Below are 24,106 nucleotides of genomic sequence, written 5' to 3'. Positions count from 1 at the left end.
ATCAGATTTGGGTCATGGATCATTTGGGCTGAACATTTTCCTAGCTTTGCTAATTAGGGGCAGGGAAAGGATAGAAATAGGAAAGTGCTCGGAGTTTGAAGAAATTCTGGTCATGTATGATTTTTGGGCAAGTTAAACCTAACCTGAAAAGTAGCAGTTCCTACTCTTAAATGTACGAAGGAATTTTGTGGGTCTTACATGTGTCTTAATCATAGTACATATTTTCACCCAGAAATGCTTATAGGTAGGGGGGCATGAAACCATTCCAGGCTGAAGGCACTCACTCAGCGTTACACAGTTGAAGGATTTGGATTTTGTTTATTGGAAGTGGGCTGGGCAAACATTTGTATTGGCAGTGAATAGAAGGCTTTCTCTGCCCAACATGCTCACTTTGTTGTCGTGGACTTGGGCTTCAGAAGCAATTCCATTGTAAATGGCCTTTTCAAATTCTAACTCAACCATAATATCGCTTATGTCTGTCAAAAGCCTTTGCACTTGATGGCTTCGTGCGAAAATTAGCACTGGATCAATTATGGGAAGTTGGTAAATTAAGAATCTGCAACTGGCAGATGAAGTGTGGTGCGTTGGCAGTAGAAAAAGGGTTACGTTAAAAGATGATCTTGCAGTGAACTAACTAGTGGGATCTTCTGCTTGAATGTAATCCCAGATGCTAGTTAAAGCTTTTTCTAAATAATGGTGCCATACTTCACCTAGGGCGTGCCCGTGCCTGCAACCTTGTCACCAGTTTCTGGCTTTCTTAGCAGTATGCAGAAGAGGGGACACTTGGCTGAAGTTTAGAAATTTTAATTCTCTATTTCATTTATTTCCTCACATCTCTTTTCTGTTTCTGAAATTGTTGCTACTTTCTCGGCTCCATATTCCAAGTCTGTTTTTCATTTCTGCAACTTCGCTTCCAAGCTAAGGGTGCAATTGTCGACATTGCCCTCTCCCACCAAGTTCTAGATAGTGTTTTCTCCAAATTGTTGTTTTCTGTTTTTGAGTTCTGTGTCTTCCGTGATTCGAGGTATTCCTTAGGTGCCTGGTAACAACCCTGTGTCAGTGAATTCTCTAGGTCCTGCCTGAAGGTGACGGGCCATCTGCCAGTGTCCAGAAGCCAAATGAGGTCAGAGGGTTGGGCTTCTGGACACAGTGTACAGTAAGACAGTCCAGTGGTGCCCAGTTCCACCCCGAGGCCCATTCCGGAGGCCCATTTATACCCTGTCTAGACGACGAATGTTCAGGAGGGCTCCTGCCCAGCTGTGCAGCATAGGAATAAGGATCTGGGATTTGAATGCCTAGACTTTTAAGTAATGTCTTTGCCAGAGGTCAGGACTGGCTAATTGCTGCACCTTTTAGAATTAGCTTTCTGTTTCCCTACTGCCTGCTTGGGACTCTGTTTCCTACAGCTGTTAAGTAATTTACTAATCTGTCCACTTTCCAGCTTCTGTTTTTCATCTCTTCTCTCATTGTGTTTTTGCCCTTATAAATTCCCTTTTAGTTCAGAAAGAAACAAGAAAAGGCAACACATTCACTGCTGTTATTGTGCCCCCCCCCCCCCCCCCATATATAATCACATGGATAAACCTTGTCAAACTAAGAGGCCTTTTAGATTTGGGGAGACAAAACTATCTCCATCTGCCTCATGGAACCTAATTGGGGGTGGGGGGTGGGAGGGGGGTTTTAAAGGGAATCTGGTATCCAAACACAAAAAGCTCAAGTTTTTGCACGTGGTTACAGGAATGGTATATGACAGCATTTTAACAGTTGACTTGAATCTCTTGTGGCTTGTTGGTACACTTGTTCCAACAATCCTTTACCATAGTGACATACTGTGGTATAGAGTTTTATTTTCTGCATTTATCTAAAATTGTTTTTAAGCTTAATGAGTGATATGCTTATAAATTGTAACTTATGCAATACTTGGTCACACATACCCTGAGCTTTGGTTGCTACAAACCAGTTTTAATGCACTGAAGGCGCTTTGTATGTTTCAGCACTCAGCAATGTCCTGCAGCATCAATTGTTAGTGACTTAAACCCGCCTCTTAAGATATCCTCCCTTCCTGTTGAGTTCTCAGCAGAAATAAGGAAGCCAGAGCATTTTCAAAGTTAGGTTCCCTTTTCTAATTCTACAAAAATGGAAACAACACAGAGCTTGCTGGGAGAGGAACATTAGTGGTTCCCTAAAGCAAGGTGTTTAAAAATGTTAAGAATGGGTCTCGCTACTATACCTTCACTAGAGGCCCGGTGCACAAAATTTGTGCACTGGGCAGGGGGTGGGGGGTGTCCCTCAGCCTAGCCTGCACCCTCTCCAATTTGGGACCCCTCGGGGATGTCCGACTGCCCATTTAGGCCCGACCCTAAACCAGAAGTTGGACATCCCTCTCACAATCTGGGACTGCTGGCTCCCAACCACTCACCTGCCTGCCTGCCTGCCTGATTGCCCCTAACTGCCCTCCCCTGCTGGCCTGGTCACCCCTAACTGTCCTCCCCTGCAGGCCTGATCGCCCCCACCTGCCCTCCCCTGCTGGCCATCTTGTGGCGGCCATCTTGTGACCACATGGGGGCAGCCATCTTGTGTGAGGGTGTGACTGTCAATTTGCATATCACCTCTTTATTATATAGGATGTTGCCCTCCTAAGAACTGGGTTTAGGAAAGGTTAGGAAACGGCAGAAAAGTGCAGAGCTGAACATACAAGAAGTTCACATTCCAAAGGAGTTTTACTTCCCAAGTGGCATGAGGGTACTGCCCCTCCCTTTGAAGTCCAGTGAGTTTCACTGTAACTTGAGATCTGCTTTCCTAAAAACCATTACCCTGTGACATTGCACAGTGGGCTGATGGGAAACATGGGGTTCAGAGCAAAGAGTCCAGCGTTGTCTGTGCAGCATTGCAATATTGATAGAACCAAGCTGCAGTCTTTACGTTAAACGCATAAATATACAGTCACTGTCGCCGTGGACCTTAAAAGACCCACAGTTTGCGGCAGGGCCACTGCTTTTGAGTTCCGGCGCACTCCCATTGAAACTGGGTGGGAAGTTGTAACATCGGTTGTGGATGGGTGTGGCTCATGCGCACGTGGTGAACGAAAGTCGCTGGTAGGTAACTGAGGAATGTGCGTTTTGCACTAGTATGTTCCTACGCAGTTTGGTTCAACTGGGTGCAGCTTTCTGCTTTCCCTGGTGTTTCTGTAAGACAAAGTATATTAGGAGTCATGGAGTTTATTATCTTAACACTAGAGGCCCAGTGCATGATTGAATCATGCACGTGTAGGGTCCCCTACATGCTTTTGCTTTTCGCAGTGGAGCTGGGTGCCTGTCCGCTGGTGCACCAGGCCTTTCAGAAGCCTCCGGCTCGGTGGAGGCTTCTGAAAGGCCTGGTGCCTGAGCAGACAGGCACCCAGCTCCCCCACTTTTGATGGTCTGCGGCCGCTGAGGGGGGCTACCCTGCTGTTGAGAGGCGCAGGGGGCGGGACTCCCGCCCCCTGCGCCTCTCAACGGCCGCTGAGGGGGGCTGCCGCAGATACCTGGCTACCCTGCCATTGAGAGGCGCAGCTGGGTGTCCGCGGCAGGCCCCCTCAGCGGCCGCGGATCTGGCCATTGACAGGCACAGGGGACGGGAGTCCCACCCCCTGTGCCTCTCAACAGCAGGGTAGCCCCCCTCAGTGGCAGCGGATCCATGCCTCTCAATGGCCGGATAGGCCACCCCGAGTCCCACCCCCCAGCCTCACGCCGCCCAATCGTGGGCTTAGCGGAGTGATGGTAATTTACATGTTACTCTATTATTAGATAGGATTGATCCCTAATAAACCAGTTACCCTGAAACAAAGTGGTTTCAAAACATAATAGAACTGGTTTGTTTTCACCCTGTTGAGAGTAGAGTTGAAGGATTATACTCCAGCCTTCACTATCAGCAACCCCACTGTTGAATGAGAGTAATTGGATGGCAATACAGGGAAGAAAAGCTATTTAATCAGGGACCAACATCTCAGGAGCCTCATGAGTCTATTGTATGACACATAGTCAGAAATGAGCTGTAAGTTCCCTAGAGATTTCCTCATCTAATTTCCTTGTTTTACCTGTGAAGACATGGACACCCAGATATGTTCAGGAATGTGCCCCAAATTTTACAGCCAGGACATTAGAGCCAGGATTTGAACCTAAGACTTGATAAAGCCGGGTCACTGTCTGACTGGGTGTCCTGGACAGAGATGGAGACAACCACGCAGGTCGTTGCAAGTGCTCTTGGGAGGTGGGAGGCAGGAGAGGGCAGAGAGAAGTTCATCCACAATGCAGTTCCCATGGAGGCCTTAGCTGATCCTTTGGGGAGTTCTGGAGCTGGGCTGGCCCTCAGAGTTGAACCAAATTGAGATGTGGGGGCTGGGACTTCGAATCCCAGTATCAGCCAGTCTTTGGCTCCAGGCTGCACCTTGCAAGGAGGCTCAGCCTGGGACAAGCAGTTCCCTGTAGCAGAGGGCAATTCTCAGTGATGAACAAGGTTGGGAGTGTCATCCCATACACCAAAAGTTGTGGGTTCAATTCCCAGTCAGGGCACATAACCTAGGTTGCGGGTTTGATGCCCCTGGCTGGGGTGTGTGCGGGAAGAAATTGATCGATGTTTCTCTGTCACTCTCTCTCTCTCTCTCAAACCATAAGTATATCATTGAATGAGGATTAAAAATAATTAATTAAAATACTTCATTAAAAAAAAATTAGATGAAATGGAGGTGAAGTTAGTACAAAAGTGATCATAAGGTCCTACTAAAGGCTGACCCCATTTTGACTCTGAGGCAGCCAGGGTTGAAGGGAAATACGTTTAATATAAACTTTTAAAAAATGTTAACAAAATTCAAAGCATTCAGATAATATGAGTGAGGTTTTCTCTCTCTGTGCAGAGCACAATGCCAGGGGCTATTAAGCTCAGAATGCTTTCTCTGACAAGGGCCCCATGCCGTTGCTGGCCTCCGGGTCGGTCGATAGGAAGAGAGACCTGTCAGGCTTCTGGGATGCAGCTCAGAGAGCTCAGGGACGGGGCGGCAGCGGCGTATTTTCCACTAGATGGAGCTTGTGGCTTGCCTTTGCTCATAGTGCCCCGGAAGTTGCAGCAAACAACTTTTTCTCAGTGCACTTAGCTGACCTCGTGGAGTATTGAATTCGTATGCTCTGTCGTGTTGCTGAAGGTCACAAGTGCCCCTGCATCGCTGCCCTTTGCATTGCTGCAGTGGGTTTTGAAGGGGGTGTAGAGCCAAGAGGAAGAGGGGACCCCTAGCTCCCTGCCCTACACCTACTCCTATATGCCCACCTCTAGCAGCAAAGGCTGTGGGATGGGGATTCAAGGGCCTGAGGAAGAAACCCAGGAGCCCTGGAGGTCGGAGACTCATCCCACAAGCAGTGGGCAGGGCTGGGCCACTCCGGGCAGCGCCGCAGGCCTTTTCTAAGGATTTCTAGTTCTGTCCTACGAGAGGCGTGGGGGGTCTTGCTGTTTTTAGAGTTAGGAGGGTGTGTTTCACGGCTGCCAAAGTTTTGCAGGTCCCATGCGGCAAGGGTCCTAGGTGAGGTTTTAACCCGGGCAGCTCCCCGCTGGTGGCCCCTGGGGACGGTGTGACCTAATTGACTGTGTTTCAAAGCGATGCCTTGGGCTTCATTGCGGAGAAGGGACCCGAGTAGAGTGAAAATTGGAAGTGGAAGCTGGTTGGGCTCTGCCCTGGGACTGGATGGGGTGGTGGAGGTGGAGGGAGAGAGCAGGACCGGTTGGAGGGCTGTCTCAGGGGTACACGGACAAACGGACAAACGTGACATGAGGCGGAGAAGGAGGGAGAAGGAGGCGGCAGGTGCCTCTGAGTTTCTAGCTCGGGGAACGGACGGCTGACAGGCTCCATCACATGGGCCACAACAGGAGAGGCCCGGGTTTGAGGAAAGGGTTGTGAGGGTGGACTTGGACATGCTGCCCTGGAGGTGCATCTGGGATGGGAATCCAGTGGGGACGTCAGCAGGAGGCTGGACACGGAGTCCGAGCTTGGAGAAGCTGCGCATGGCTCTGTGCGTATGGGAACAGCACAGCTAACGACGGCTGGTGGGGCACACGGCTTGGGTCCCAGGCCCTTCCTGAGAAGGGACAGTGGCACCCTTTGGGTCACAGTAGTGCTCGGGGTGGGTGGAGGCCTTTGTGGGGAGTTCAGCCAATTTATTTCAAAAGCCCCAGTGAATCCAGGAAGAGGAAGGTATAACCACAAAACGGCTGACTTTCATTGGTTTGCAGCCGGGAGTAGGGAAGGCAGTGTGATTACATCTGAAAGTCTAGCCCAACCAAACCCTCTGCCTTCACACCCCTTGCCCCACATTCATTCACATCAAATCAGTCAGCAACGCAGTTCCCCGAGTTACCGAGCACCCCAAGTGTGTAAGAGACCGAGAAATGGGAAAGCACGGCTCATAGCACAGACTCATTCACGTCACCAGGCCCTTGGGGGGTCCCAGGGGTTAGTACTGGTCCAATCTCTTTGAATTAAAAATGCTCTGGCCCTAACTGGTTTGGCTCAGTGGAAAGAGCGTCGGCCTGCGGACTGAAGAGTCCCGGGTTCGACTCCAGTCAAGGGCACATGCCTGGGTTGCGGGCTTGATCTCCAGTAGGGGACGTGCAGGAGGCAGCCAATCAATGATTCTCTCTCATCATTGATGTTTCTATCTCTCTTTCCCTCTCCCTTCCTCTCTGAAATCAATAAAGATATATATTTTTTAAAAATGCTCTGGAGACCCAAAGCTTTTTGTTTAAAGTGGAAAAAAACTCATTTGGCCTCAAAACCCGACCTAACTGACCTGAAGCTGCTTATAGCGTTTATTTATCCTACTTAGTGTGACTAGTCATGCATTTCGCCGCAGGAATGTGGTGTGTTTGATTACAGGGTGTTGTCCGGACCCCAGTGGGGGGTTACCTTATATGTGTACGCTGAATAATTCTGAATTCCAAATGCATCTGGCCTTCAGATTCTAGCCAAGGGGGCTAGTGGTCCATTTTACCATCAAACTCTTACATGTGGGGTCAGGGGATCGTAAAGGAAAATTCAAGCCTGCTAAAAACATGTCCGGCGAAGCAGATCCCCTGTGGGGAGAGAGAACACGTGGTTTCGAACACCTGGAGCACTGCCAGGCAGTGTTGTAGACCCTGAGGGTGGAGCAAGAACTGACAGTATTATATTGTATTTTTTAAAAAAATATATTTTATTGATTTCTTACAGAGAGGAAGGGAGAGGGATAGAGAGCTAGAAACATCGATGAGAGAGAAACATTGACCAGCTGCCTCCTGCACACCCCCCACCGGGGATGTGCCCGCAACCAAGGCACATGCCCTTGACCGGAATCGAACCCGGGACCCTTCAGTCCGCAGGCCGACGCTCTAGCCACTGAGCCAAACCGGCTTCGGCATATTGTATTTTTTATTCTATAAATAACGCACATAACTGACAATATTGTATTTTTTATTCTATACAGAATGTACACACACAGGCGTGCAGGTATGAAGCGCTGAAAGGGCAGACAAAAATCCTGAGTGTTTCTTTATAGACACAGGCATTATATGAACGACTTTTTCTTCTTCTCCACACTTTATGTTCAGCTCAGGGCTCATTTATGAATTTGTTTAAAAAATGAGAGAGAGGGGAGGGAGAGAGAGAGCGATGATCTTTAGTAATTTCTGGGACCAGCCCTGAGCTGCCCTGGGCCTCCGCAGTGGGTCGTGGCTGTAGGTGCGGTGGCGCCTCTGTGCAGCGCGGAGGCAGCACCGGCAGAGGGCGCTGTGCCCGCGGGGCTGGGGCGGGGCCGCGGCCCAGCCGCGCTTTTTCTCCCCAGCAACACCGGCCCGCGCGCCGCCTGGGAGGCGCGGCCTCGCGGCTTTCCCCGCGGGGCCTCCCCGCGCCCCGCCCCCGCCCCCGCCTTCCCGCGGACCGCCCGGCAGGGGCGGCAGCCGTGACGCCGCGGCCTCTCGGGCGCCTCGCCCCGTGGGCCGGGCCGAGCCGGGCGCGGCAGGCGGGCCAGGCCCCTCGCAGACCCGCCCGCGCCACGCGGGAGGGAGGAGGGGCCGCCTCCCTCCCGCCGCTGCCCGCCTCGCCCCGGCGCCGCCTCCCCGGCCCCCGCCTTCCCGCGGGGCCGGCGGGGCTGCGGCTGGCTTGTACTTTGGAGCCGGATGGGGAGACGTGACCGCCGAGACGCGGGCTGCGCAGGGAACAGGCGCGGGAGGGGGAGGCCGCGCTTCTGGGCACCTGGCGGCCGCCGCCTCCTCCCCCGGCGCCGGGGCGGGAAGCGGGCTCCTCCCGGGCGTGTGCGCGCGCCGATCCCCGTCCCCGGCTCTGCGCGCCGCGCCCGGGCCACCCCGCAGCGGAGCCTGGCTCCGGAGGGAGGCAGGGCGCCAGGCCCGGCCACAGGAGGTGGTCCGGCCTCCCGCTGGGCCCGGGGAGGAATCCACGGAGCCCCATCCAGCCACAGTGGGATCCCAGCGGTACCTCTCTCCAGCCTCAGTTTCCTCATCTGTGAAATGGGAAGACGAATACCCACTTCCCAGCAGACCCGCAGGCTTTCCCACCGGGAAGTCGGTGGCGCTGCCAGGAGAGGTGCGGTCGGGGGATCCCAAGAGAGAGCAAAGCTGACTTTCCGTAAAGGGCCTTCTCGAGGCCCCTCTTCTGCATTTCCCAAGACAACCCCCCCCCCCCCCCCCCGAGTCTCTGGCTTGCCAGGAAAGACCTTCCAGTGAACACGGGTTACAGAAAGAGTTTCCTCTTCTGTGACGGGGACTCAAAGGGGAGAAAGGGCACAAGCATTTCAGTGACACGTTTTCCCTTTGGGTTTAATGCCCCAACACTAAGGACTAAGTGTGTGGCTTTTCTGGGGTTCTGATTGCAGCGTTTGAGATGAAAAACTCAATCCCAGGATGTTGGGGGTCAAAAGACCCCACTGCTTTTCACTGCCACCCGTTCCGAGTCCAATTCCAGCTCTGCCACTGTGGTTTGCTTCACCAAGTGATTGAATGTCTCTCAGCCTCAGTTTTCTCAGCTGTCAAATGGGAGCAACCCCGGTGACCACAGGGTCAGGTGCTCAGGATGAATCTCCAACTTTTCATGGGTCCTTAAGGCTGGCTTGTCATCTGTCAGGAAATTTCTTCTTATAATTTTAGACCCCCTCCCCCTCCAGGCGGAAGGCCATATTTCTGTTCTGTCCAGGTAGAGTCCAGCTGGTCACCCCTTTCCATCAGTGGCAGTCCCCTTGTAGCAGGAGAGCCACTGCCAAGTTCCTCAGCCTGACCTTGACACGGGGCCTCTTCTCTGGTTTCAGGGTCCCGTCCCGCCCCAAAGCCTGTAGATTGTGGGTGGGGGTGGACAAATGCTGAGCGTTGTGAGGGCTAGACTTGGAGATTTTTCCCTCAATTTGTGAAAGGAGGCACTAGCAAAATAGGAGGAATAGAATGCTCCCTGAAAACTATCCATGCCGGAGTGATGTATGTGGAGTCCGCGGGAAATGACTGCAGCTCCTACTGCCGCCTGGCTCTCCTGCAGTGAGGGGCAGGGTGGTGATCACTGGCTCCCCTGCAGTGAGGGGCAGGGTGGTGATCACTGGCTCTCCTGCAGTGAGGGGCAGGGTGGTGATCACTGGCTCTCCTGCAGTGAGGGGCATGGTGGTGATCACTGGCTCTCCTGCAGTGAGGGGCAGGGTGGTGATCACTGGCTCTCCTGCAGTGAGGGGCCTGGTGGTGATCACTGGCTCCCCTGCAGTGAGGGGCAGGGTGGTGATCACTGGCTCCTGCAGTGAGGGGCAGGGTGGTGATCACTGGCTCTCTGCAGTGAGATGCCTGGTGGTGATCACTGGCTCTCCTGCAGTGAGATGCCTGGTGGTGATCACTGGCTCCCCTGCAGTGAGGGTCCTGGTGGTGATCACTGGCTCTCCTGTAGCGAGGGGCATGGTGGTTATCACTGGCTCTCCTGTAGTGAGGGGCAGGGTGGTGATCACTGGCTCCTGCAGTGAGGGTCCTGGTGGTGATCACTGGCTCTCCTGCAGTGAGATGCCTGGTGGTGATCACTGGCTCCCCTGCAGTGAGGGGCAGGGTGGTGATCACTGGCTCCTGCAGTGAGGGTCCTGGTGGTGATCACTGGCTCTCCTGTAGCGAGGGGCATGGTCGTGATCACTGGCTCTCCTGCAGTGAGGTGCAGGGTGGTGATCACTGGCTCTCCTGCAGTGAGGGGCAGGGTGGTGATCACTGGCTCTCCTGCAGTGAGGGGCAGGGTGGTGATCACTGGCTCTCCTGTAGTGAGGGGCAGGGTGGTGATCACTGGCTCCCCTGCAGTGAGGGGCAGGGTGGTGATCACTGGCTCTCCTGTAGTGAGGGGCAGGGTGGTGATCACTGGCTCCCCTGCAGTGAGGGGCATGGTGGTTATCACTGGCTCTCCTGCAGTGAGGGGCAGGGTGGTGATCACTGGCTCTCCTGTAGTGAGGGGCAGGGTGGTGATCACTGGCTCCCCTGCAGTGAGGGGCAGGGTGGTGATCACTGGCTCTCCTGCAGTGAGGGGCCTGGTGGTTATCACTGGCTCTCCTGCAGTGAGGGGCAGGGTGGTGATCACTGGCTCTCCTGCAGTGAGGTGCAGGGTGGTGATCACTGGCTCCCCTGCAGTGAGGGGCAGGGTGGTGATCACTGGCTCTCCTGCAGTGAGGGGCCTGGTGGTTATCACTGGCTCTCCTGCAGTGATGGGCAGGGTGGTGATCACTGGCTCTCCTGCAGTGAGGGGCCTGGTGGTGATCACTGGCTCTCCTGCAGTGAGGGGCAGGGTGGTGATCACTGGCTCTCCTGCAGTGAGGGGCCTGGTGGTTATCACTGGCTCTCCTGCAGTGAGGGGCAGGGTGGTGATCACTGGCTCTCCTGCAGTGAGGGGCCTGGTGGTGATCACTGGCTCTCCTGCAGTGAGGGGCAGGGTGGTGATCACTGGCTCTCCTGCAGTGAGGGGCCTGGTGGTTATCACTGGCTCTCCTGCAGTGAGGGGCAGGGTGGTGATCACTGGCTCTCCTGCAGTGAGGGGCCTGGTGGTGATCACTGGCTCTCCTGCAGTGAGGGGCAGGGTGGTGATCACTGGCTCTCCTGCAGTGAGGGGCCTGGTGGTTATCACTGGCTCTCCTGCAGTGAGGGGCAGGGTGGTGATCACTGGCTCTCCTGCAGTGAGGGGCCTGGTGGTTATCACTGGCTCTCCTGCAGTGAGGGGCAGGGTGGTGATCACTGGCTCTCCTGCAGTGAGGGGCCTGGTGGTTATCACTGGCTCTCCTGCAGTGAGGGGCAGGGTGGTGATCACTGGCTCTCCTGCAGTGAGGGGCCTGGTGGTTATCACTGGCTCTCCTGCAGTGAGGGGCAGGGTGGTGATCACTGGCTCCCCTTCAGTGAGGTGCCTGGTGGTGATCACTGGCTCCTGCAGTGAGGGGCAGGGTGGTGATCACTGGCTCCTGCAGTGAGGGGCCTGGTGGTGATCACTGGCTCCTGCAGTGAGGGGCAGGGTGGTGATCACTGGCTCCTGCAGTGAGGGGCCTGGTGGTGATCACTGGCTCGAAAGCCCAGTTGGCTCTTGAGAAACAAACAGAAGTCTTCCCCTCCCTTCCTGTTGGAAACTTGGGTCTGGGCTGCAGAACGGGCGCCTGGGAAACACGTTTCAAGTCCAGGCTCAGGGAGTCCAGCTGCTGCTGGAGATGGGCCAGGGCCCCTCTCGGGGGCAGTCTGAAGGCCGGGAGGCCCTGCTCCGAGCGGGGTCTGGCCAGGCCCCTCTCGATGGTGACCACTGGCACCAGGGGCTCCCATCCCTGAGCCCGTGGAAAGAATGCTGGTGACTGAACCAACTAACAGCCGCCCTAAGGCGGGCTCCCGCAGCTGTGACTGAGCAGGACTGTGGGATTCTTGGAAGGACTTCATCTGTCTGGGAACTGGCATGACTCAGTGCCCCGGGGCACAGGGTGGAGCCCGGGGCTCCAGGTCCCTCGGGGCCACTGGGCCTGCCTCTGAGATCCGCACCGGCGCTTCGGCTCCCGTGAGCTCCAGTTCTTCGTCCAGCTGGGTGGCCTGCCCGTTCCCAGAACTCACCCTGCTCTTTCCAGCCCCTAGGTCTTGGTTCCAGACATTTGTTTCTGCGCGGGGATGTCTGTCCTTGCCCCCTCTGTTCAAATCACCCTTCAAGGTCCCTGCCCGCATGCCCGCTCCACCAGGGCTTTGTGTGTGCCTGCACCCGCCCCCTTCCCATTCGGTCCCGGCCCAGGGTGTGCCCGGGGTTGTGTCCCTGGCCTGGGCGGAGAGGCAGGAAGGGTGAGGCCGCTCTGCGACTCTTCCTCCCCCACCTGTCCTGGAGGGGGGCGGGAGGGGCGGGGGGGGGGGAGAGACACCTTGCACAGGAGCCGCACACAGTTCCTGAATGCCGGGCACGTGCCCCTGTTCCAGGACAGACAGGGCGGACGGCCACGGAGAAAGCCCCTCTGCTGTGCCCCGGACCCGCGGGCCGCCCTCCGGCCCATTTCCCGAGCGCCGGGGGACCCTGTGGTTGGCCCGCGGGGACGGAGGGAGCTGGGCCTGGCCTTGACCCTGCACGGGGCCGTCTGCAGCACCGGGGCCTCCCCCTGCGGAGGGGCGGGTAGGGGCGAGGTCGGGAATGAAAGCGTCCAGCCTTGGAAACCGGTGCAGCCTCTTCCCAGACAGACCAAGTCTCAAAGGGAGGGGGGTGGAGGGGGCGGGGGGACTCGGGCGCCATCGAGGCCAGTGCTGGTGCCACGGAGCCGCCTTCTCCCGAGAGCGGGTGTGCGCGACACCGGGAGGGGACGCCTCCCGCACCCCCCCCGTCCCCCACCCCCGGCAATCGCGTAAAGGCCCGGACGCCGCTCGCAGGTGGCTGGGGGTGCGGGACGCGTTCCCTCCTTTTGCCGCCCGCGCTGCAGGTGACCCCCCGGCAGCCGCCTCCTGGGGTTTCCCGGCCCCGCGCGCCTCCAGCGACCTGGGCCGCCGCCAGCCCGACCTCGCCCCGATCCCACCCCACCCCATCCCCCACCCCCGGGCCGCACAGCAGGGCTTTCTGATGAGTCCGCGGGAGCAGGGGCCCCCCCAGCCCCCCACCTCGCCCCGGGCATCTGCTCCGGTGACGCAGCGTGACTCACGGGCGCCCAGGCAGCCGCAGCGCGGCGCCCCCCGGCCCTCCTGGCGCCCCGCACCCCGCTCCTCGCCTCCCGCCGGCCCTGCGCTCCGGGCACCCGCCTCCCACCCCCCCGTCCCGGCCTCTCCGCTCCGGGGCCGGCTCCAGGCTGACATCAGGCCCTGGCCGCCCGGCCACCCTCTGAGTCAACAGTTTCCGCAGCGGAGCCCGCGGCCAGGGCCGGGGGAGCGCGGGGGGGCGCGGCCCGGCAGCCGCGGGAGGGCGGGCGGGCGGGGGTGGGTGGGGACGGAGCAGCCTTTACGAGAAGTCACGGCGGGGGGCGGGGGTGTGGGCGGGGAGAGAGGACACCACCCCGCGTCTGTGCCGGGCGCGGAGGAAGCCGGGCGCCGAGGAAGCCTGCAGCCGCGGAGCCACGTGCTGGAGCCGGCAGTGGTGGGTGGCTGGGCCGCCCGGAGGGACTCGGCGGCGGGGGGAGGGGGTCCTGCTGGGAAAGGCCGAGTGTGCGGGGGAGGAAGAGAAGCGCCGGTGGACGCCCTGGGTCCCCAGGCGCCCGGGAGCACGGTGTCAGGGTCACTGGGCCCAGGTCCCGGGACCCGGCGGCTCTGGCCTGGCCCGGGGGGGGGGGGGGGAGGGGGGCTGGCCCTGCCCGCAGCAATGCACCGGCCGACCCCAACTCTGCAGCTTCCCCACCCACCCACCCCGGCCTGCCCACCTCCCCTGTGTGTCCGAGGGGGAAGGGGAGGCTCCGTAGCCGAGGGTGGGAGGCACCAAGGGTGGGAGGCGGTCCAGCGAAGGGGCGGGTGGGAGGAGGAAGGAATGAAGCACAGAAAGAGGGAAGAAGAATTGCAGGCGCTTGTGAGGGACAGGACTGGAGTTCCCACTTCCTGAGGATTTAGGCCGAAGCCCCCTGAGGGGAGGAAGGGATGAGAGGTGGGGAAGGAGGCTGGGCCCCTGCCTGGTCACAAGTCTGGGAGTCTGTGGGTGCTATGGTCTGCCGTTTGGAGAGGCGGCATCCTGTGGTTCTAGGGTGCTGGAGGAGGGTAAAGGGTCCTTTAAGAACTACCCACCTGGAAGGCGGGTGGGAGGTAATCAACCAAAGACCTTGTACGCATATATGCGTAACCCATGTTCGGAAGACAGTGGGGTGATGAGGGCCTGTGGTGGGGAGGGGGGCTGGAGAGGGTTGATGGGGGGGAGGGGGGGAGAAGGGGGACATGTGTAATGCTTTCAACAATAAAGGTTTTTTAAAAAGAAGCAACCACCTGGCCCAGCTGGCATGGCTCCGTGGTTGAGCATCGACCAATGAACCAGGAGGTCACGGTTCGATTCCAGTCAAGGGCACATGCCTGGGTTGTGGGCTCGATCCCCAGTGCGGGGCGTGCAGGAGGCAGCAGACCAATGATTCTCTCTCATCATTGATGTTTCCATCTCTCTCCCTCTCCCTTCCTCTCTGAAATCAATAAAAAGAAAAAAAGCAGCACCCACCTGAACTGGCCTAAGGCAGTGGTTCTCAACCTTCCTCATGCCCTGACCCTTTAATACAGTGCCTCATGTGGTGGTGACCCCCAACCGTAAAATTATTTTCGTTGCTACTTCAGAACTGTCATTTCGCTACTGTTATGAATCGTCATGTAAATATCTGATACGCAGGATGTCTTAGGCGACCCCCCCAAAGGGGTCGCGACCCACAGGTTGAGAACCTTAGGCCCTCAGGGGTGCCTGCCTGGAAGCCCTGTCTGTAGCCCTGACAGGTTCCCCTGACCTCGTCAGACAGGAAGGGAGGGAGAGAGGAGCCAGGAGGGCGGGCACTTGGGTTTCCTCCCCTCCCAAGTCCTCCCACCTCACCCATCCCGTGACCCCCAGGGTGAGCGAGGCACCACTGTCCTTGGTGGGCTGCCAGCTGGAACTCATTTCCAGGGTCCGTCTCCTTCCGGGATTTGACTTGTTCTTTCCAAAGCCACGGCTCCACCAGTGATGCCAGCCCCGGGGAGGGGGCGCCTGAATCCCGTCTTGCAGGCAGAAGCCGCACACCCGCTGGGTGAACGGAACCACTCGGGTCCGTCCAGAGCTGCCCGTCCCCACAGCCTCCAGCGGCCACGTGAGCTGCTGCTTGCCCCATAGGATCCTCATTCAAACGCCTGCAGAGCAAGAGCGCTCGGCCTGTCTCCTTGGGCAGCCTTTTCCCAAGTGTGCGGGCGGGCGGGCGGGCGGCTCGTTGCTGCCAAGCTACTCCAGCTCAAAATAGCATTGAACCAGACTGCTGGGAAGCCCTGAGCTCCCGGCCTCGGTAGAAAAGAGCGAGAAATGACAGCTCTTGGGAAACCGAGGGGGCTGATTTGCTGAGGTGGGACAAGATGCAGAGCCCTGTGACCTCAGAGGGCAACAATAGTGGCCAGGGGTGGGTACAGAGCGTGTCAATGTGGCAGGTCCCCGGCCCTGTGTGGCCGCCCTTCTGGGAAGCTGGTGGGCTGGGCCAGTGGGGATTATCCTGGGAGCGAAGGCCAGGTGCAGGAGGAGGCCCGTGGCCAGATACTTAAACCACACACACCACAACCCCCAACTTCCACACGTGTTCGTCGGGCTGAGAACTCTCCTGGTGGGGGTTGCCTCCTCCCCTGTCTCAAATGCTGATCTCTCATATTGCAGGCTTGGGCCATGGCGGTCCCGGGCCACCTCCTCTGCGAAGCTGCTTTCTCCCACCCCACGGAGCGCTCTTGGGCCTGGGCACCTCCACAGAACCCTTAGGTGCTTTGCCTGGCCTGAGAGGTTTTGCCGTATTCAACTTCCCCTTCCACCCAGAGCCCGCCCCTCGGCCCCCGGGAGGCCCAGACTGTCCCCTTAGCCGCTCCCTCTCGGGGGAACTCCTGGGGAAGTCAAGGGTTGTTGGCTGTCAGTCTGCCCTCTTCTGCCCTTGTGGCCCGATAAGCCTTTGTGTCTGCCGGGACTTCCTGTTTGCTGGGTCTGCTTCGTGGGAGCCTCATGTTGGGTTCTGACCCAGCCTGCTCTTGGCCTGACTGTTCACCCCAGCCTCTGGGACCGTGGCTCCTCATCCCGATGGACGCCTGGCAGCCCGTCGGCAGGAAGAGCCTTGGCTCCCTCCCTCAGCGATTGGAACGGGGGCAGAGGGTTCAGTGTACGGCACTGAAACTGTGGCCTTGTGTGTGCCCCCACCCTCAGGACCCAGGTGCTAACGTAACCGGTCAGGGGTAGATGTCCATGCATACAGAAAGCAAACTGGCTTCACAAGGCTTTTTTCAGAGCATACCAATGAATATAAGATTCCTCGTATGCACTTAGAGGGCTCGCTTTCCTTGTGACTTTCGGGGAGCAGTTGGATTGAAGATGAGATATGAGATCAGGAGATGGGTTAGCAGGGGTCAGACTATGTTCAGGGGTCATGTAATAAAATTTTGCATGATGGCAGATGCCCCAAGAGTTGGAGGTGAACGTGCGCTGGACTGGGACCATCTGCACAAGGGGTTTGGCATAACATCCGCCTGCCTTGGTAGCATTGATGCCTTCCCTGAGCAGCTACCCTTCTCAGGCCTCCCTGGAGCACAGACTGGGGGACACTGGTCAGGAGCCCCTGGGTCCACCTCTGGCTCTGCCAGGTCTGAGTTCTGCTCTCTGGGGCCACCTGCTTACCTGTCTGGACCTTGGCTTCTTTGCCTGTAAAACAGAGGTCGTTACATCTGCCTCTTAGAGCTCTTTAGCACCAGAGGAAGTGACTCCCAATGGGCACATGGTGACGAGTAGCTTAACGCCCTAACCAGTTTGGCTCAGTGGATAGAGTGTCGGCCTGTAGACTGAAGGGTCCCATGTTCGATTCCAGTCAAGGGCATGTGCCTTGGTTGCGGGCACAACCCCAGTAGGAGGTGTGCAGAAGGCAGCTAATCGATGTTTCTCTCTCATCGATGTTTCTAACTCTCTATCCCTCTCCCTTCCTCTCTGTAAAAAATCAATAAAAAAATATATATATATTTTAAAAAAGAGTAGCTTAACATATTTTAGATTTTTTTTTGGGGGGGGGAGGGGTGTTAATCCTCACCTGAGGATCTTTCATTGATTTTTAAAGACAGGAAGGGAGGGGAAGAGACAGAGAGAGGGACACATTGATGTGAGAGGCAAACATCGATTGGTTGCCTCCTGCAGGCACCCCGACCTGGGGCCGGGGAATCGAGCCTGCAACCGAGGTACATGCCCTTGACCAGAATTGAACCGAGACCCTCCAGTCCCAGGGCCGATGCTCTCTCCACTGAGATTTTCTAACTATGGGAGGTAACAACTTCCTACACTTACATGATCTTTTTTCCATCTGCGGTTCTTTAGATCCCAGTTCTGTCCAGGGCGTAGAAGGTCAACCTGAGAGAGCAATTCATTCTTTCCGAAGCCACTGGAGTCAAGACCCAGATTTCTAGAAGGAAGGAATTTAATAGCAGAGCAAATCTACCCACTGACAGGGCCTGAGAGAAACCTGATAAGGAATCAGTCAGGCCTAATCAGCGACAAAGATGGCCTTTGCCCCGACACTGGGCCCCGAACGTGGCTTTAATCTGGGAGGTGCGGAAAGAGCATAATACATACTTACTCCGTCGAGTCAAATCCAAGAGTTTGAAGAAAAAAATGCAAAGTTTAGGTTTTGTGTGTGAGATGTGACTCTGAGGGAAGACACTAAGCCAGACCCTGACGGTGGTGGGGGGGCCCAGAGGCTCGTGCCGGGCCCTGGACTCCCGCCCCGGTGAACGGGAGCCGGAAGGACACATTAACCACCGACACCGGCCGCCCTTCTGAGAGGGAGCAAGCGCTGTCCTTTGCACCTCAGCTCCTCCTGGCCCGGCTGACACCAATTCGGGGCAGACATGGTGTATTGATTTCCTACGACTGCATAACCACGCACCACCAACTGGGTATCTTAAAGCCACAGACATGTATTTGCTCCGAGCTCTGGAGGCTAGAGGTCTGAAATCAAGGTGTCAGCGGGACCATGGCCCCTCAGAGATTGGGTTCCATTCTTCCTTGTCTTTTCCTAGCTTCCTCGTCGCCAGAAGCTGACAACCCTTTGCATTCTTTGGTTTAGCAGGGGTGGGGAATGTCCGGCCGGAGGGCCATAGAAGGCCCTCGAAATCATGCGGCCTGGCCCGGCCAAGCCAACCGCAGGCAGGACTTGAAATGCAATAAATCTAGGAGCTTTTTTTCATAGCAACATAAAAGTGTATTAAGTGAATGGTATTAAGCAAATGATGTTATAAATATCCAAATGGCCCTTGGCAGGAGAAAGGTGCCCCGCCCCTGGTTTATAGCCACATCCCTCCAATCTCTGCCTCCGTGGGCACATGGCCTTCTCCCAGGCTCTCTGTCTGCTCCAGCATCCTCCTCTTTGTAAGGACACTGCCGCGTAGTGGATAGGGCCCACCCTACCTCTTCTTAACTTGATTACATCTGCAAAGAACCAGTTTCCTAATAAGGTCATATTCACAGGTACTAGGGCTTAGGACTTCACAATACCTCTTTTAGGGAAAAAAAAAAAACAACACCCATAATATATGGTAACGGGGCTACGTTTGATACACGGGCTATAGCACAAGCTGAGGGGGTAGTCAACACGGGCGTTCCATACGTGCCGGCGAGGGGGCAAACTGAGACAGCAGGTCCATCTCTCAGCAGCCTCAAACACATCCGTGTCCTTTAATCCAGTGATCCATTTCTAGGAAGTCATCAAACATGTTGGTAAAACCTGCACAGAGGTATGTATCTCAATGCTGTTTGTCATAATTAATTACTAGGAACAACTTCAATGTCCCACAGATAGGGATGATGACTAAAATAAGGCGTATCCACATGAGGGGATATTATGTAGCCTTTAGAAATGATATTTCCAGAAAAAAAATAACAGGAAAAATGATATGTTTTAGTATGTTGTCAACTTTATAAAAATATACAAGGAAGGGAAAAAAAATCAACATAATGTTAATGTCCCGTCCCCCCTTTTTATGGAGGAATTGTGAGTGATTTTGTTATTTAAGAAAATTACAGCGTTATATAAATTCTCTTCATTAGCTTTATAGTCAAGGAGGAAAAAAAACTAATGGTCTTTTAAAAACAGATATATAAATAGTTTCCTGGAGTATACATTCCAGGAAGGTTCTGGCTGGAGGAGAGCAGCAGCTGCTGGGTGTCCAGCTGATTTCTGAGCTCATAGGCCACAGCCATTATCCCCCGGGAGCTTTTCAGCATGTAGTTGGGTGGCTACTTGCATCAGAATTACCCAAGATGCACCGGGCGGGTGTGGCTCAGTGGTCGAGTGTCGACCTATGAATCAGGAGGTCACGGTTCCATTACTGGTCAGGGCACATGCCCGGGTTGCAAGCTCGATCTCCAGTGGGGGGCATGCAGGAGGCTACTGATCAACGATTCTCTCTCATCATTGATGTTTCTATCTCTCCCTCTCCCTTCCTCTCTGGAATCAATAAAAAATATATTTAAAAAAATAATTGCCCATGATGCTTATTTTAAAATGCAGAATTCTAGGTCCCACCCCAGACCTCCTAAATCAGGGTCTCTGGGTGCAGGGCCCAGGGATTTGCATTCTCACAGGCTCTGCGCATTTGAAACTGAATTCCCCCAACCCACTCATCAGTAATCCAGTGTGGTTTGTCACACCAGTCATCGATGCCCTCTCAGCCCACACCGTGCTTGGAAGAATAAAACAAAATAGAGAAGTTATTCTTTTCATAAAGCCTATTTTTGGTTGTCTCACCTAAGAAGGGAAGCTGCAGAACGCAATATTAAAACAAATAGAAAATTCATAATTGTGTTTTATTTTGGGATTCGGCAGCAGCAGATTGCGTTTCTTCATTTATGGCTAATAATTAAAATGAGTTCAACATTCCCAGACTCTGCCCTAGTTTGGGGTTCAGAAAGTTGCAGGAAGACACCAGCCCACAATGGAAGGTTTGCCCATTAACCGGGGGGTGTTTCATGTGCAGGCAGTTGAGAACCGTAATTATAGACGTGATTTCTTGTAACTTACAACCTTGAGGTTTCCTTTGTTGCCGGCCTTGGGGGAGCAGTATCAGAGGACAGAGGCCGGCAGGAAGCTGTCCTCTTGAAGGCGTGTCCTGGTTCAGGGCAGGGTTGGTGTGAAGGCCCTTCGAGCCCTGCGGTGCTGGGGCTTGTCGAGACCCAGGGAGTCCTGGCATGCGCAGAGGGGGCCCCACAGCTGTGCAATCAGACAGCTCATCCGTGGGTGAAATCCAACCCCACGGAGAGGCAAGAACCCAGGTATTAGTCCATACTTGTTGCTTCCGGAGTTGGTCATAGGCGCTGAGGTGAGCCATCCTGAGAGTGGAACACGTGTCCACATGTGGGAGCAATCAGAAGGAAAAACCAGCCCTGACTGGTTTGGCTCAGTGGATAGAGTGTCGGCCTGCGGACTGGAGGGTCCCAGGTTCGATTCCGGTCAGGGGCATGTACCTTGGTTGCGGGCACATCCCCAGTGGGGAGTGTTCAGGAGGCAGCTGATCGATGTTTCTCTCTCATCGATGTTTCTAACAAACTACTCCTGGAGTCCCTGGAGTCCCCTCCGCCTCCAGCTGGGGATACACCTTCCGTGAAGGGCCACCATGTTTCTAACTCTCTATCCCTCTCCCTTCCTCTCTGTAAAAAATCAAATATATAGAAGAAGAAGAAGAAGAAGAAGAAGGAGGAGAAGGAGGAGAAGGAGGAGAAGGAGGAGAAGGAGGAGAAGGAGGAGAAGGAGGAGAAGGAGGAGAAGGAGGAGAAGAAGGAGAAGAAGGAGAAGAAGGAGAAGAAGGAGAAGAAGAAGAAGAAGAAGAAGAAGAAGAAGAAGAAGAAGAAGAAGAAGAAGAAGAAGAAGAAGAAGAAGAAGAAGAAGAAGAAAGAACCAGAAGAACAGCAACTGTGATACGGTGGTCTCACCTCCTGGATGCGGTCATGGTCCCTCTCTGCGCCTTGGCACAGGTGGCCTCGGGATGCCCCTCACCTGACCCCGTCTCAGGGGGAGGAGGGCCACAGGAGGTAGGCTCCAGAGGGGCGAAGTGCCCGGCACCTAAATAACACCTTCCGTTTGTGCTTTGTCATCATCCCCAGCTCACCAGCTGGTGGGGGCTGGATCCCCGCCGTGGGAAGGAGAGCTGCGGGGCAGGGCTGCCTCCCACTCAGCGGCTCCGGGCGGGGGGCCTGCGAGGCCAGAGGCTGAGACCCGGCCCGGGGGGCACAGCCCACGGTCAGGCCCGCTGCCCTCCCAGACGCCCCTCTCCTGCGGCCCAGGGAGGAGGCGGGGGAGCCGGCCGGAAGGGTTAGGACCCATCACGGAGAAAAAGGTGAAAGGAGCCTGTGTCTTGCACACACATGTAATTAGCTCCCAGAGGATGCCACGGATTCACAATGGGAGCCGGCCGCGGGGGAGGGAGGCTCTGACAAGCGTGAGATTTCTCGTGGGTTTCTACATTTAATTTTTTAAAGGAACACGAACAGTGGCAATTATAATGGTGGCCCTTCACGGAAGGTGTATCCCCAGCAACAAGTCTCATCATGCTGTATCCGGCCCCCACCCAGGAAGGATGACCCGGCAGGGCTTGTCCCGGGTGACCCAGGGGGCCTGTCAGCGGCCCCTGCTCTGGCAGCCTGCCCCAGGGTGACAGCCAGCCCCAGGGCCCCTGGAGTCCCTGGGGTCCCCTCCGCCTCCAGCCAGAGGCTCCCAGGGTCAGCAAAGCCCGGGCCTCCTCCCGGGCGCCCTGCCCTCAGCGGCGGCCCCCACCCCCACCCCCACCCCCGGGAGGAGGGAAGCTCAGCTGCAGAGGTGAGGTGGGAGCCGGCAGCGTGGCTGCACGTGGGCAGTCCCTGGACGCCGGCCAGGACAAACGGCCAGCCCTCTCCCGGGCACAAAGGGCTCTCTGTGGGGGACACGCCCAGCCGTGTGCAATCGGGAGGCTCAAGTTTCCTCACACAAAGGAGGCCCGTTCCCAGGCCAGCCTGGGCGTGGCCTGTGGGCGAACCCTGCTGGGCAGGCCCTGTGGACTCCTGGTGACCCAGCTGGGTGACTTCAGTCCTCATTCTGATCTGGTCTGGACATGAAGGTGGAGAGAGGCCTGGACAGGCAGCTTAGCGTCACAGGACATGGCAGCTGCCCTCCTTCCTCTGGGAGGAAGCCTGCCTAGGTCCGCCCCACACACTCTATCATCTATCATCTATCATCTATCATCTATCTATCATCTATCTATCATCTATCATCTATCATCTATCATTTATCATCTATCTATCATCTATCTATCTATCATCTATCATCTATCTATCATCTATCATCTATCTATCATCTATCATCTATCATCTATCATCTATCATCTATCATCTATCTATCATCTATCATCTATCTATCATCTATCATCTATCTATCATCTATCATCTATCTATCATCTATCATCTATCATCTATCTATCTATCTATCTATCTATCATCTATCATCTATCTATCATCTATCATCTATCTACCTATCATCTATCATCTATCTACCTATCTATCATCTATCTTTCATCTATCTATCTATCTATCATCTATCATCTATCTATCTATCTATCTATCTATCTATCTATCTATCTATCATCTATCATCTATCTATCATCTATCATCTATCTACCTATCATCTATCATCTATCTACCTATCTATCATCTATCTTTCATCTATCTATCTATCATCTATCATCTATCTATCTATCTATCTATCTATCACCTATCTATCATCCAACTATCTATCTATCTATCATCTATCATCTATCTATCTATCTATCTATCTATCTATCTATCTATCTATCATCTGTCTACCTATCTATCATCTATCTTTCATCTATCTATCTATCTATCTACCTACCTACCTACCTACTATCTATCTCTTTATCTCTCTCTCACACACACTGATGGAGTCTAAATGAGACAAGACCCCCAATCTAACCATACCTAGATTAGTCAACTGTGCTGCACCGACCCTTCCCCCACCCCCAAGCCATCACCTCAGAGCAATTAGACGAGGCCCCAGAGAAATCAGGCGAGGAAGCATGTAGCAAGAGCCACCACACTGACCACAGGCAAATTATCCTTTTCTTTAGAACTCAGTCTCTCCCGCCACTCAGTGCCTCCTCAGGATAACCCTGTGGTGCATGAAAAAAAAGGAAGGTAGGCAACATAACACGGAAGACATGTTGGAAGGGTCCACACTGTTGTGTCTTTCAGCCAAGCTTGGGTTCACCTGGGGTCTGTGCAGGGAAAGGGACCCGTCAGGGAGTTACTTCACCCCTCGGGACCTGTGGGCTTCATGTTGTAAAATGAAAGCGGTTCTGAGGTCTCTTCAGCTATCAGCAATCGGTTCAGGCCGCCAGGCCCCGCGGCCGGGTCCCAGAGCCTGCTGCCCACACAGCTCCTGAGACCTGTGGCTCAGGTGGGCTCTGCAGATGTCCGCAGCATCTGAACTAAGGCGTATCCACATGAGGGGATAGGATGTAGCCTTTAGAAATGGCCTTTTCCTCCCTTGTATGGAGGAATTATGAGTGATTTTGTTATTTTAAAAAAATTATGGCATTATATAAATTCTCTTCATTAGCTTTATAGTCAAGGAGGGAAAAAAAACTAATGATCTTTTTAAAAATCTATACTAATAAAAGGATAATATGCTAATTAGACCAGGAGACCTTCCGGACGTCCTTCCGGACAAAGCCATGGTGGCGGGGCTGAGGCATAGGCGGTTAGGGGCGATCAGGCCAGGAGGGGAGGGCAGTTGGGGGTGATCCAGGGGGTGGCGGGCCCGGCCTGCCTGACCACAGCTGAGGCCGATGGTGATGGATGAAGAGTACCGTCTTTGCGTGGAGGACCTTCCTCGGTGCGGTTTGCCCCGTGCTGTGAACGATGAAGAAATGGAGACTCTCTCTTATTGAACACGTATTCTTGGAC

Source organism: Cnephaeus nilssonii (assembly GCF_951640355.1).
Source record: "Cnephaeus nilssonii genome assembly, chromosome: 18".
NCBI lineage: Eukaryota > Metazoa > Chordata > Mammalia > Chiroptera > Vespertilionidae > Cnephaeus > Cnephaeus nilssonii.
This window is presented reverse-complemented; position numbering follows the sequence as displayed.